The sequence below is a fragment of the Dunckerocampus dactyliophorus genome, chromosome 12 (genome assembly GCF_027744805.1).
Source record: "Dunckerocampus dactyliophorus isolate RoL2022-P2 chromosome 12, RoL_Ddac_1.1, whole genome shotgun sequence".
NCBI lineage: Eukaryota > Metazoa > Chordata > Actinopteri > Syngnathiformes > Syngnathidae > Dunckerocampus > Dunckerocampus dactyliophorus.
The window spans coordinates 16,346,058-16,361,053 of record NC_072830.1 but is presented as its reverse complement, the minus strand read 5'-3'; the positions used below and the strand labels follow the sequence as shown (position 1 = coordinate 16,361,053).

Below are 14,996 nucleotides of genomic sequence, written 5' to 3'. Positions count from 1 at the left end.
TATCATGTCTACTATATTAAGTAATATGAGTGTAAAGGTGACTATAGTGGTGCTATTTCATGTCTACAGGTCTGTAATCACGGTATAAAAAAGCATTTAGAAGGTAATAAACAGGTTTTCTATGCTCTAACTACGAAAATATTCTATTTATTAATATTGAATCCTACTTCATGGAAATTCACTACTCACGGTCAGGTCTGGAACAAATTAACCGCGATAAACGAGGGACGACTGTACGCGTGAATACCGGCCAGCTGTGAGTAACCGGTCATCTTATTCTTTCCGAACAACTATTCATGCCAATTTTTATGCAGTTTAACTCGTGAACATTTTTTTAAACCACAATTGCTAACATATCCAAGCCGGTGGTGGTGGTGTTAATATTTTTTGGTTGAAAAAAAATGGAATCTTGAGTCAGTGACATACAGCAGCTTTAAGTCGATATGTGGCTTAAAATGAAAATGTGACAGAGGCTAACCTGACCCTTGACAGAAGTAGAGAAAAGCAGCCCTATAAAACTTAATAAAATAAATAAATGAGTCTTTCCCAGGAATCTGTGTAGTCATTGTTTGTTCTACCCCCTTCAACCGTTGCTGTTATCTAAGATGCTGTGCCAACATGTTGCACAACACAATCACGTTTATTTGATTGCCATGTTTTATCTCCCACTGTCAACAACCACAGCAAAGAGCAACAGCTTTTTCCCCCCCCTTAACACTAGCTTTTTGTCCCCCTTCATTCACCCTCGTACTATAGTCCGACCTCTGACCCAGCAGCTGGCTGCTCCCTTCCTGTTTCCTGCTGGCTGTGATAAAGTAGTGCGGCTCGTCAGCCAGACAGCACACATCGCTAGTACAGCGCAGCACAGCAGCAAGGGTCAGCCCTTACAGAATGACCGTGTGTGTGTGGATTCACAAGTAGCCCAAATGTCAGCGTGCAGCTGTATTATCTTTGCTGCTAAAGGGAAATTCAGATTGCAGAAATGAAGCCAGAGTCTTGAAAGAAGGCTTGAAGATGTTGTTTAGATGACATTTAAAGTAATTTAAGATCACTGAAGTAAGCTCAAACACAAAGCTCTTTATCTAGACACCAGAGTCACCGCTTCATTCTGTTTTTGTGGATTTGCTCAACAAACATTTAGACCGAGCTACATCCTGGCTGAACCAAGCTATACTTTACTTGACCATTAAGATAAAACATTCACATATCACTGTCACTGATTTCAAGCATTCTATTATGCAATGTAGGGTTATCATTAATAACATGGAAAAAGCACGTGTGGACTATTTTTGCTGCAATGTTTTATTTACGAACTTTAAGATGGCATTTGTCATCAATAAATGGCGGGAGGAACGATCACATTGATTATACAACATTATCATGTTTTGCGACCGTGAGAAAGTCCTCCACAGGTTTGAGAGAGAGATCCTGTGTTCCGCTTTTAAACTGGCTTTTATAAAATGGTTTTTATGTGGAAAATGTAGGAGAAGGCAAATAATATTCCTACCAAATAAACTTGTTACTATGTTGAATGCTGCCTTTTACAGTAAACGAAACACAACACAGTGGATGCTTGTGTTTGAAATTTGTCCCAATTATCTCCAGTCATCACTCTACAAATTCAACTCCTCCGAAACTGGCGTCGCTCCATATCTTCATCAGGAAACAGCCGTGATAGCACACAAAACACACATAGTGCACTTGAATATTGATCCAACCATACAAGCACCTAAATGCCACAAGTCCCTGACCAACTTCTACGTGTTAGTGTTAAAATATATACTCCTGATCAAAATTTTAAGACTAGTTGAAAAATTGCAATAATTTACATTTTGCACTGATTGATCTTAAAAGGAAAACTGCACTTTTATTTTGTATTTTGCCAATCATCCACAATCCTTATGTGAGAATCCCTTATGTGCGTTCGAAAGATAAGAAGACAGCTCGAGCTCTGGGATCCACCTATGCTGCCTCCAAAGGCTGCTATTAAAACACCTCCAACAACGTTTGATGGTTTTATATACAGTACATGCTGTGACTATGTAGTAACTGGTACATTCATGATGACATGTAAAACGTGCAGTATTTTGCGTTTTTTGTTCATTACCGGAACTTCCTTTCTCGGCGCATTGATTTCATATAGCAGCATAGAAGCGAACACCTACACCTAGCGTTAACTAACGCAAAAATAAAAACACAAAAGCACTGGCGGCATCTCGAATATGTAGCGTTATCTTTTGGTAGTGGTCTGAGGCGTTGTGAGCGTGGGGATGACAAATCTGTGGTGAAGTTCGGCGCTAGTCGCAACTCGGTGTGGTATGGCTGAGAGTCAATGCACCAGTAAAGTACAGTAGTACCTCGCATAACGTAAACCTCCTTTTACGTAAATTCCACTGAACGTAAAGAATTGATGTAAATTTTTCCACATAGTATTACGTAAGGAATTCCATATAACGTAAAGCGTCAAGTCCGTGCAAGCGGCAGAGAGACTAAAAGAGTACACTTGGTGACGCCTTCTGGCTTCACGCTCTCATTGGCTGATTATCTGGGCACCGCCTACACTCTCATCTCATTGGCTGATTATCGGGGCACCGCCTACGCTCTTACCTCATTGGCTGACTTTCATACTTTTCTTTGTGTTAAAATTACCGTAGTCATGGGCCCTAAGTGTAAGGGATAAGAAAAAAGGGGAAAGTTGTTGATGGAAAGGAAGCAGGAAGTTATCCACAAATTCTTGACGTTTCATGCTCTCATTGGCTGATGATCGGGGCACCGCCTACGCTCTCATCTCATTGGCTGACTTATCCAGTGCGTCCAAGTTTGTGTGTGAGCTCCCTTCCTCATCGTAGTCGCCCTTAAACTAGTTTGAATGCATTGAAATCTCTTTTTAATTTGTTTACTTTTGTGTTAAAATGACCGTAGTCATGGGCCCTAAACCAAGTGTAAGTGAGAAGAAAAAAAGGGGAAAGTTGTCGATCGAAACAAAGCAGGAAATGATCCAGAAGCATGACGGTGGTATGAAATTAAGTGATGTTGCTAGACTATACGGCCGTTCCCCATCGACCATTATACCTTATTTACCTTATTTTATATTGGAATGTTACACTACTATGTTTATGCTGTTTTGTTATATTTTCCCACCATATTTGGTGGACTTTGAATATTTTGAAGGCCCAATGGTGTGAGTGTGGGAAGATCTTGGAACGGATTAGGCTATTTACATGTATTTTACGCTTCGTATAACATAAAATCCCTATAACATAAAGGTTCTTGGAACGGATTATTTACATTGTAGGGGCGTCTACTGTAGCTCAATCGGCGTAACAATGTTAATAATAATAATAACAATGTCGTCATAGCTTGGTTAATATGCATGTCACATTATATGTACATGGGGCGCTGTTGGCGCTTTTTGGAGACGTTTTCAGATGACTTTATAGGCACAAAAAGTAAGTCCCATACGTGCAGTAATGAGCTGTCTTTTTAGATCTTTTGAACGCACAGAAAAGAGAAAGACATGTGTTCATGTCTCACATAAGGCTTGTGGATGACTCCAAAAAAAGTGCAGTTTTCCTTTGAGGTTTCAAGTAGAGCTTCAAAATGCACAAAGAAGAAATAGGAGTGAGACAAAACATGAATAAGAATATGAATGAATAAGCACTTTATTGCAAACAAGCATTCAAGTGAAAAAAGCTGTTCATCAGCTAAGCAAAAGTTTACCATAGCTAAAAAAAAAACGAACAGCATTTGCACTTTGCATTTTGAAGCTCTACTTAGAACCTCCTGAATATCCAACAGTGCAAAATATAAATTCTCAATTTTTCAACCGGCCCCTAAATTTATGAGGGTATATATAATCCTCTTAAATAGTTATACACAGAATGTGTGCATATTTCAGCTCAGTGTTGAAGAACTAGCACACTGTGTGTGTGTGTGTGTGTGTGCTAATCAACTAGGACTTATGACTCATATGACATAAATGCATGGTTGCAAACATCCTCAGTCTCCTATGTGAGAGACCCTGATGGTATTACATGCTTGGCCCACCATTAAAACATCTTTTTACTCTCGTTCTGCTAGCACAGCTACGGAAACACTAACATCCCCCCGCCCCCGTCTTTCTTGAGTAGTGTCCGTAAAGTTAGCTGAGGCAAAAGCAACATGTTCAGTTTGGTTCATATCAAAATGTGAATCAGCAAGAGGTGTGAAACAACAATGAGGTTGGCGGTTTTATATATATATATATATATATATATATATATATATATATATATATATATATATATATATATATATATATATATATATATATATATATATATATATATATATTTTTTTTTTTTTTTTTTTTTTTTTTTTTTTTTTAACGGAACAATGCTTCTTGAGAATACAGCCTGGCTGCTATCCTTTCAACATTTTCTGTAGAAACTGAAGAATGAAGAATTGAAAAACAAGGGTCTTGTCATAGTACTTTAGTCGAAAGAGCTCCTTCCTGCAGCATGAGGCCCTGCCACGTTCAGCAGGCAAACAAGGCTAACAGGACTAATCCTCATTATCACAACCCATGACTGTGTTTTACTGTTTAAAATGTGAGTAGCCACATTGTTCTGCCAACATTTGCCCAGAAGCTAGCGATAATACATGAGTTCCTGATTTCCATGCAACTTCCTTAATCAGCTTGATCAAACAGCATTGATATCTACTCGACTATTTGCATATTGTTCCATGCAAGGCTACACAAACAGATCTTTTGAAGCAATGAGAGAGATGTGACGATAAAGGAAGCTTACAGATTGTCTCCCAGAATGACCTTTTGAAAACAGGAAGTCATGTTTAAAGGAGGGTTAAGCAAAATGTGTCATATCCAAATAACAGGATGTGCCCAAATGGTCAATGTAAGCCACGACAGTAATTGGTAAACAAATATAGTGCAGCCCAGCCATTGGCTAGCGAACGAGAGTGCCAAGGAAAAGCTTGAGCTTGAAACTCCTACATCATGCCATGTCTGTATTAGCCTTTAGTCGTGAGTAAATGAGCTAAAATAATAACATGCTAACAGTTTGCATGCTAGTATCAAAAGCGCCAAGACTGTCCTAGTGTTCCTATATCGTGACATGTACATATATGCCTTCAGACTTGAGTAAAATAACCTAAATGCTAACATGCTAACAGTTAGCATCCTAGCACCAAGCTAGATAGCGCAATGTACCGAAAGGCTCATGGCAGTTTTATAGAGTCCCTCATCATCCCATGTGTGTATTTGCTAACTAAATAGCTAACATGCTAACAGCTATCATGGTAACACCTAGCAAGACAACGCTCAATGCCATGTGTGTTTTTCCAATTAGCCCTGCAGTAGCGAACCAAGGCAGACAGCTAGTAACGTGCAGATAAATACTGAAATATCGATACCTCTCATACCAGAGTTTAATGCTCTACAATGGTTTCTTAAAATATTGATATTTTGATACTACAGTCATTGCACACACTGTGCTTCATTTGAAACATACTACCAGACACACGAGATGTATTTGCACAAAGTATCGTCATCGGATCGCCATGGCCGACAGCAGCCTGAATTTGACTAAGTATCGGATGGGAAAGGAAGTCAGTGGGGTCGCACATCACTGCAGACAGTACTTTTATTTATTGGGAGAATGCCAACAGCAATTCAATGCTAAGATGCTAATAGCTAGCATGCAAATAGCTAGCATGGTCACAGGTGTGTGTACATTTTTCAATGTAAATATGCTTATAATGATATGAAAAAAAACACATTAAGTACATTAGTGTAGTGTATTAGGAGGGTGGGGCTGAGAAAAGGACGATTTTCCGGTTGGGAGGGGCAGAGAAAAAGCGGGAACTCAACTCAACTGTACCAGGTGTCGGCCATTTTGACAGTGATTCAGCAAAACCATTGAAAAATGTATGAAAAAACTTCATGTCGAACAAAAGCTTCTTAGGGCCAAACGATTTGAGATATTGACACCACAAGACCACCGTTAGTGCCCTGATGCTTTAGGCTACGCATACATCAGCTCACATTGTAAATCAGTGCAGAAATAGCCAAAATAGGGCGAGTTTAAAACATAGAAAATTTTGAGGAAAAAACATTGACCACTTTTATATTAGCGTCAGTGGGAGAAATTTCAGACTTTTGTCGCTTCAAGAGGCAATAGAATGCAATCCAAAGTGACATTTTTGGAAGCAGGGCGGAAATGTCTATGTTTTCACCAAAGCACATTAAGTTAGCTTGAACGGTGTGGCCAGGCGGAGGAGGTGTTTGCAAAAAAAAAAAAAAGAAGTTATTTTTTTGGCTTGCGAGAAGAGGTGGATTTTTGCTGTGCACTCACCTTCTTCTGATGACGATAGAGCCAAAACAAAACATCTGACAAAAAAACTGTTTAGGCACAGAGAGAGTCGAGAAGGGTGTCTAAAAAATGAGACATTAAGCGTGTTTCTACGTGACCGTATGCCTGAGCTACAAGGCTTTGAAAAGTCGGAAAATGCTGCTGTTTCTCCTGGTCTGCTGGTGTTTCTAAAAATAGAACAGGTGTACCTTTATCAATTGGCCCATTTTTTCACTAATAACGTCGCCATGGTTACACAAATTGTTCCAAAAGATAAATACCGCCCTGCTCCTGAACGTCACAAATCCGACAGTGTAACTTGTTTGGGGATTCTTCTTGCGGATTTTGCGGCATTAATCACACAAAAAGTGGAAGAATAAGATCAAATAAAAGCTAAACATCAGGATGAATATTAATATGGCATCTTTGCAATGCATTACAGGCATGCCCATAATTAGTCACACAATAAATGAAAATTAACTCGGATCATTTTCTCAATATATTCCTAATATATTGCCATGTGGATGCGTGTCTGTTTTCCTCGTCTCTCGCCTCCAAACAGGCAGGAGGAAAGTTCACTCTGTGCATTGGTTTCAGCACCTTGGCATGCGTGTTCCATAGAACAATGGCATGAAGAAAGTGAGGCCTCATGTCTGTCATACAGTCTCTTTGTCTCGGTGGGTGGAGGCGGGGCCGGTAGCATACACACAAAAAGTGCAGCAGAGTGTAACCTCGTGAGGAGCAATGCAAGGTAACGCAATTGAAATTACATTCGTAGATTACAATATATTTTCATATTTTTTTTCATTGTACTTCCAAAAGGTCAGACGAAAACCGGTAAGTATGAAAACCGAGGCAATTTTAACCATAGGAAAAATATAATCCAATTCAGTTCCAGACACACCAAAAGATATTTTAAAAAATGCATTCAATAGAAAATAAATGCAGTTGTACATGCAGAAAACAATGCAAAATAACTATAAATGCCAAATGAATGCAACTTATTGTTGATGCGGACTTCCCGTACATCCTGGTACCTTCTTTATCCAATTGCTCACATTCGCAACTTTCTTTGGCTCCATGGCAGGTTATTCAATATAAAATTCTTGGACGAGTACGGCGCGGGGTGCTTTGTTTGGGCACTTGATTTCATGGAACAATACAGTAATACTGTACAGTACAGGGCAAACCAACTAGTTAAGTGCAATAATTTAGCAAAAATGTTCAAAAAAACCAAATCAGGGTGTACAAAAACCTAGGTTTGACTGTATTTTCTTTCTGTGCACAAGCTTGACTACAGACATTGCCAACGCAGCAGGCCTTCAATAGCTCCAGTGAATATATTTAATGCTGTAGACATTTTAATCAAACACTTTCAGCATCAGCAATTTCTCATCAAAACAACAAATGATCAGCTCCACAACTGGCAGGACAAACATCACGTTTGTCTGGTCCTGTGACAAGTATGAACACATGTGAATTGTCAGTAAGAGAACATCTTTTCCAAACCACTATTAGCCTAAAGGTCCATCGCTCTGTGCACAGTGCACGGCCTCCCACGGCGCCTACAAGCCCACCACTTCCTGCAACCAGCTGGACCTATGGATGGTGGTCAGGATGCGATTGAAGCTTCATCCAGGGACCAGATGAAAGACAAGTCTTTCTGAGAGGTCAAAGCTGTATCCGGGGGCTTTACTGTCAACACATTGATCAACCTTCTACTGTGTTAAAGTGCTCAAAGGCTACCAGCCGGATAATGGTTAACATATACATGCACCTTGTCGGTGAAGACACACTGGACACTGCAACCATGTTACATGTGAAGCACTCATTTGTCAGTAAAGTACACCAAGTAGGTCCAGATGAAATCCATTTGATTTTTTCTCAAATTCAGTTTTTTTTTGTTTACATTTTTTAGAATGCCGTTTTTTTCATTTTGCACTTATTTTTACCAGCATAGCGTGTATGCCTGTTAATTAAATGCAAAAATCCTTATATTCATTGATGCAATACATCAATGTACAATTTTGCCCAGACTGGCTAACTTTTCTAATGGGATGTCAGCCTCTGCACACACTGCTACAAAATCTTCAACAATCTGTAATGCCGGTGCTTGTGATTAAGGAAGATGTAGTCACCGATGCAATTCCAACTGCATATGTAAAGATATTTTTTATGACACTCTTATTTTGTTTACACAGTTAGAGGACATGGGGCAAATGGCGCTCTTGTTTTGAAAGCCGAAAATGTGTTGTGTGTGTTGAGAATGTTTCTAAGACTAGCTGGGTGCAAGAATAAATTATAAATAATAAGTAAACAATAAGTAAATTCATTTTTATTGGCCAATTGGCAAAAAAAAGTTCTCATGCTATATTTTTTCAGATCATTATAGCAATTTTTTATATTGTTTTTCACTTGCCAGTTTTAAAGCATTTATACTAAAAACTTAAATGGAAATAAATGTAAAGAAAAGTGGAAGTCATTAGTTCAAAATTGTATTAACATACAAAGTAAATAGCAACATAACAGGAAAAGGTTGACTCTGGCTGGCTGCTGTCATGGACATTTCCACCATGTTTGACCGAGTACATATGCTCACTGACCTGAAATTTATCACCTATCACGATACGATCAGATAATAGCGCTGCTTTACTCTAGAGCCTGTTTATGAGCACAGAGTGCAAGAAATACCACTCATCAGTCATCACTTGCACTAGTTTTGTTTCACTTTTTTGCTCCAACAGTTGCTTTTGAAGTTCTAAAGCAGGGGTCACCAACGTGGTGCCCGCGGGCAACAGGTAGCCCCCCACGACCACATGAGGTGCCCGCAAGCCTGTTTTTCCATTCAAGTTTTCAGTTAATAATGAAAGAACAGTAGAAAGAAATGCATTCTGAAATACAAAATGTGAGTTGTAGACACCAGCATTTTGTTAATGTTCTGGTAAAACAAGCATAGTGGCTTTGTTTGGGTTTAAAATAAGCTCTGAAAATAAATGTTACAAAAATGAGTAGCTCTTGGCCATTTTCATTTTGGAAAAGTAGCTCTTACAAGGAAAAACGTTGGTGACCCCTGTTCTAAAGTTTCACACCCTCCTTCCTCATAGACATACCACCTCTGAACCAGTCCGAGCTAGTTCCAGTGTACGTCCACCATGCCAAAAAGGACAGTTTTGCTACACATCTTAAATAAAGCCCGGAGAAGTTTAAAGTTGTTGAAAAATAGTATAACTTGGCACTTTTAGCTGATTAACCAGTGAGAATTATTTACTGTGTAGAATTGATCAACTGCATCTTGAAGCTAAACAGAGTGCAGTTTTGGCTGTTATCAAGTCTCAACTGCTTTGTGGCCTGAGGAAGAAGCAGACCTCCTCTGGGCCCCGATATTCTGAATGTTATGCCATGTGATATACATACTGTATACTGGGGATGCAACTAATGATTATTGTATTAACTGATTAATCGGTCGATTATTTTTTTTCAATTAATCAATTAATCGGTTAAAAAAAAAAACACATTTTTAATTCCGCCTCTTAGCAGCAATCCCTTTAATACTGAATGAACGCACTTTTTCTCTCCCCAAAATGATAGCAAAGAGGACGAGGAAGGGGAATTTCTCTGACACCGAAATTGAAGTAGAGACGTACAGTCATGGGAAAAAATTATTAGACCACCCTTGTTTCTTCAGTTTCTTGTTCATTTTAATGCCCGAAACAACTGAAGGGTACCTATGTTTAGACAAATATAACAATGACAACAAAAATAGCTCATGAGAGTTAAATTTTTTGGCAGTACAATGCTATAGCTATTCATGTAAGAACTTAAGTGATTTTGGTTATCAAGAAAACCATGGAAGTTGGAATATCATGGGAGTAGATGTCACCTCTTAAATTAAACACTTATGAGCTATATTTGTTATCATCATTATATTTGTCCAAACAAATGTACCTTTAGTTGTACCAGGCATTAAAATGGATCAATAAACTGAGGAAACAAGGGGGGGTCTAATATTTTTTTCCAAGACTGTATAAACAATCAACAGACTGCTACATGTGCATCACCAATAAATAAATAAGAAATAACATAAATTTTAGGGACAGGTTTTGCGTTTGGCATCGGCTCGTCTGCTCTACGGGGAGTGGTGGCGCCTTGTTTGATGGTCAAGTTGTGAAGCACGTAGCAAGACGATATGGCCTGCGCTGGACAGGCACAGCCATAGCTATATGGAGTGTCACTGTTCTACCACCAGGTTTTGTGTGTGCGCATGGTAAGGGTTGTGCATAAATGTATGCATTTTCCTACGCACAAGTCTCAAAGTAACAAATCTCAACTTTGCGTGGGAATGTTCTTACGGACGCTCTACGCACACACGTCTGCAATGGTTTGCTTGGCAAGATATCAGAAAGAGGCAAAAATGTCCATTGATCTTTTCCAAAGTCAAAGCTGATGTGTGTGACTATCTTGTTTTGCCTGAAACACAAAGATAATAGGTCTGTTTTCATGGATGACTACGGAAATTTAAAAAAAAAAATAGTCACATTTGAGAGGCTGAAATCTGGGTATGTACAGTAAATTTTTCAATGAAACGATTTTTTGATTACCAAAATAGTTGTTCTATTAATTGGATAATCGATTATCATCGATTGTCGTGCTTATTATAATCTGAGTTATTAAGTTAGGCATACTGCTGTGATGCAATATTCAAGTAAAATTACAATTTGAGGTATATAATGAATTAAAGGGCGGACATCCCACTCGTGTCATATGCTGCCTTGTGGCTGGAAGAGCAAACATTTCTGCAGTCAACGCAATATCTATGTCTCAAATATACTGTAGTCAAATGTCTATTCGAAGTATAGATATTAAATAATAATAGGCACCTCCCGTCTACTCAACTCCAAAGTGAAGTTAAGACTAGCCTCTCACTGCAAAACAGCATGTGCAAATGTTGGCTTATGGTACACAGTGTTAGGTGTACTTTGCTATGTAAAGACGCTTTCTATGAGCCTTCAGGAGGCTGTCTGTAAATCTCTTACAGGTTATCCAACTTACTAGTCTTAGGGTCGCCCAAAGTCTTTCACTCCTGTGTGACTGGTGGTCACAACAAGATGCTATCGTCAATCAAGTCATTGGTTGATTCCATAGCATTTGGTAGTTATAGCCTTTACCACATACAAAGGCAGTCTTTGTGACTTAAGCCTGGCTACTGTTCACTGTTGTGCGCGAGCTCTGCTTTAACGTTGATTCACTTCATCAGGGCTCCAGAATGCGACTAATTGGTCAGATTTGTGACAAAAATATGGGACGTTGTGAGTAGATAAAAGTACGCCCGAGAATTGTCCCTTATTACCGTGAGAATGAAAAATAGTCTGTAAAATGTGGAGTCTGCGGAGGTGCTCTGTCTCCTCCCTTGGGGGCGGCCTGTGGCGGGGCCTTGGCGGTCTGCCTATGGGGAGTTCGGAGGTGTCGCTGGCTGGGGGGTCCCACTTGCTGGGCATGGAGTTTGGTGGCCTCGGGCGGGGCGGCGGCTTGGTGGCCAGCTTGGTGGCCCTGCCATTCCTGTTCCTGGGGTCTACCCCGCTGGGGTTGTGAGCATCCTCACGCCCCGCTGTGAGTCCCTCGGTGGATTGGGCATTGGGCTACCGGGGTTGGAATTTTTGTGGGTCTCCTGTGCTCTTGGAGGTTGGGGGGCCGGGCCGGTCTGGACTGAGTAGAGTCTTCTGTGCCGTCCGGAGCATAGGGGCAGCACGGCAGTCCCAGGGAGAACAAGCAGCGGCTCCAATCGACCCATTTTAACACACTTAATGCCACAACTCTGATGAATGCATGGTCTGTTTTCAGCATCTTTTAATTCAATACTTAATATTATTAGTATTACAGTGTTCCATCGCTTCATCGCGGTTCACCTCACTGTTTCGCAGATTTTTTTTTTGGTGCAATTTTAGTGCCTTTTTTTTATTTTTATTTTTTTTTACAGCATATGAACGCTATTACAGGCCGAGCCTAGCCCTTCAAGAAGAATTGCATTGTGGGAAGAGAGTGTTGTAGTTCTGTGCTTTAGCATGAGGTGCCGGTGCCCATTGTCTTCTGCGTGCTGATTGGCTGTAGACCATTGTCAAACAAACTTCTTTGTGCCGTCTCCTGTTGTGGCCATCGCTTGAAAACTAGCTAACCATGTGATCTGCTTGACAACCACCAATAAACAATAGAAGAAACAGAAGAAGCTAAACGTATGACTCTGAAGGCTGTATGGTTGCAAGTTTTCTCCCCAACAAAACCCTGAATGTCGACTAAACGTTTAGCACCCAAAAGGCAGAGGAAGCCTGCCAGTGCACAAAAAGTTGACTTCTGGACATGCTGAAGGGGGCCTGTTGGGCGCCATTAAGCAGTAAATGAATCTTCGGTTCATGGAGGACGACGAGGAGGAAAATACGACGACAGGCGCGATATGTTTTAACAAGGACACAAAAACGCTTCAGTGGAGCGGTGCCAGGACAAAGAGGAAATACGTGCAACTCACTTAATAATCTCTTGTGTCCAACCTAGTAAATTCCATCCATCCATCCATTTTCTATGCCGCTTCTCCTCATTAGGGTCACGGGGGCATGCTGGAGCCTACCTAGTAAGTTGATCATTACAATTAAAACAAAATTTGAACTTTGAGAGTGTTTAAACGAGAAATGTGAGAAAATGTTTATATTAAGTGTATGGTGAGGGGTTTTACAGCCTTAAAACATAAATAATTGTAAAAAAAAAAAAAAAAAAAAAGGAATGTCCCTCTCCGATCTTCAGGATCGTGATCGATTGCCGATCCGCTGTATGGTAGGTGCAGGTAGGTAGGTGCAGTAAAGCGTCTCAAAGCTGGTTGCCTTTCGACTCCCGCCACCCACAAGAAGAAGCAAATGCAACACCACCACGCAGACATGTCCGCGGTGTACCGTGGTGAAGTTACTTTCACGTTGGACATTCGGCTCCGTAGCTGCAGCAGCACTTCCCTCTCACTGTGCCAGGACTGCCATTCTCAACACACACAACACATTCCCGTCTCCAAAATAAGAGCGCTGTTTGTCACATTTGTCTAATTGTGGAAACAAAATAAGGGTGTCATTAAAATATCTTAGATTAATAACACGATTGGAATGACATCTGTGACTACATCTTTCTTAATCACAAGCACGGTCATTACAGTTTGTTGAAGATTTTGTAGCAATATGTGCCGAGGCTGACATCCCATTAGAAAAGTTAGCTAAGCTACATCCATTTCTCAATAACTGGACAAAATGGGCCAATGATGTATTGCATCAATAAATGTAAGAATGTTTGCATTTTATTCAGCAACCCAAATAGCACACACTCCAGCACACTCTCTACTTCCAAAAACTGAATTCTAAAAAATTAAAACAGAAAAAAATGAATTTGGGAAAAAATATAACAGATTTCATAGGGCACTAAGAGTTTGTTAAAAAAAAAAAAAAAATCATATATTCTAAATCACACCACAAATTTATCTCTAACCATGTCAAATGATTAGTCCTACCTAAAAGTATTTTGCACACCCAATTTTATCTTTTATTGGATCTTTTATTGGATTAGGGACCTGACTCAGAGGTTTGTTACAAAAGAACAAACAATATTGTTGGTCATGCTGTGTGATAAAAAAGTAAATTTAGCAATACTTTGGTTGCATTATTTTTAATGCTTTAAAGAGCTATTTTCAGAACCATATTCAATTCCACAAATTCATGTTTGTAACAAAAGCTTATTTTTAAAAAGACAAACAAAAAAATGATCGGTATCGGATCGGAAAGACTATAAAAAAATCGGATCGGATCAGAAGCCAAAAAATGTGGATCGGGACATCCCTACAAAAATAAAGTTGGCTACTTTGCAGATGAGACTTATTGCGGGATATTTTGGGAACCTATCCCCTATGATAAATGAGTCAAAACTGTATTGTTATCAGAATTGTTTCTGTCGTTGCAATTATATTATTATTACAGTAATGACAGTAACCGTAGGAGTAGTAACTATACAGAAAGATACTTTTACTACAGTATAGCTGTTGTATGCCGCTAGTATGTCTCGCCCCCTCTCTCTCTCCGTCCATCCCCAGGTTCTCCTACTCGGCTGTATATCCAGTCCCAAGGTTCTTCAATCGGTTCTCACAACTACACCCGTACTATTCCTGCACCAGCTGACGATCTGGCCCATCCACCACTCCAGAAACAGGCGATGAAGTGTATGCGCCCACCATCTGTGGCTACATTCTGATCCCTTCTCTTTCCTAAACCTTTCCCCAATACGCCCTACTCAGATCACAGTTACTGATGTGACCTAACGCTGTCTTCTCTCATCTCTCCTTCTTTGTCTGTTGTCCCTTTAGCCATTTTCTGTTCGGTGGTACGACATATTTGCAATGCAATTTGAACAGGAGGAGTATACCAGACTCACCTATTGTAAAGCAAAACAATTCTGGCAAAACAACCATACAGTTCACTGATACTGCATGATTAAGCTGCTAAACAGGACAGGTTAAAAAAAAACTGAAATGGCTTCAACAAACCACAAGAGTCCATTTGCCTCGATTCAACTTCAACCATTGCTCATTACTCAACCCTACTCTCAGGTGGTTCTGGTCCACCTGTTTTC

General features: G+C 39.9%; 1 protein-coding gene across 2 annotated transcripts in view; it reads right to left on the bottom strand.

Annotated features, from left to right (window-relative positions):
- cbl (Cbl proto-oncogene, E3 ubiquitin protein ligase) overlaps positions 1-14,996 on the bottom strand; it is a 49,812-nt gene that overhangs the window by 26,526 nt on the left and 8,290 nt on the right. The gene's annotated exons all lie outside the window — the stretch shown is intronic.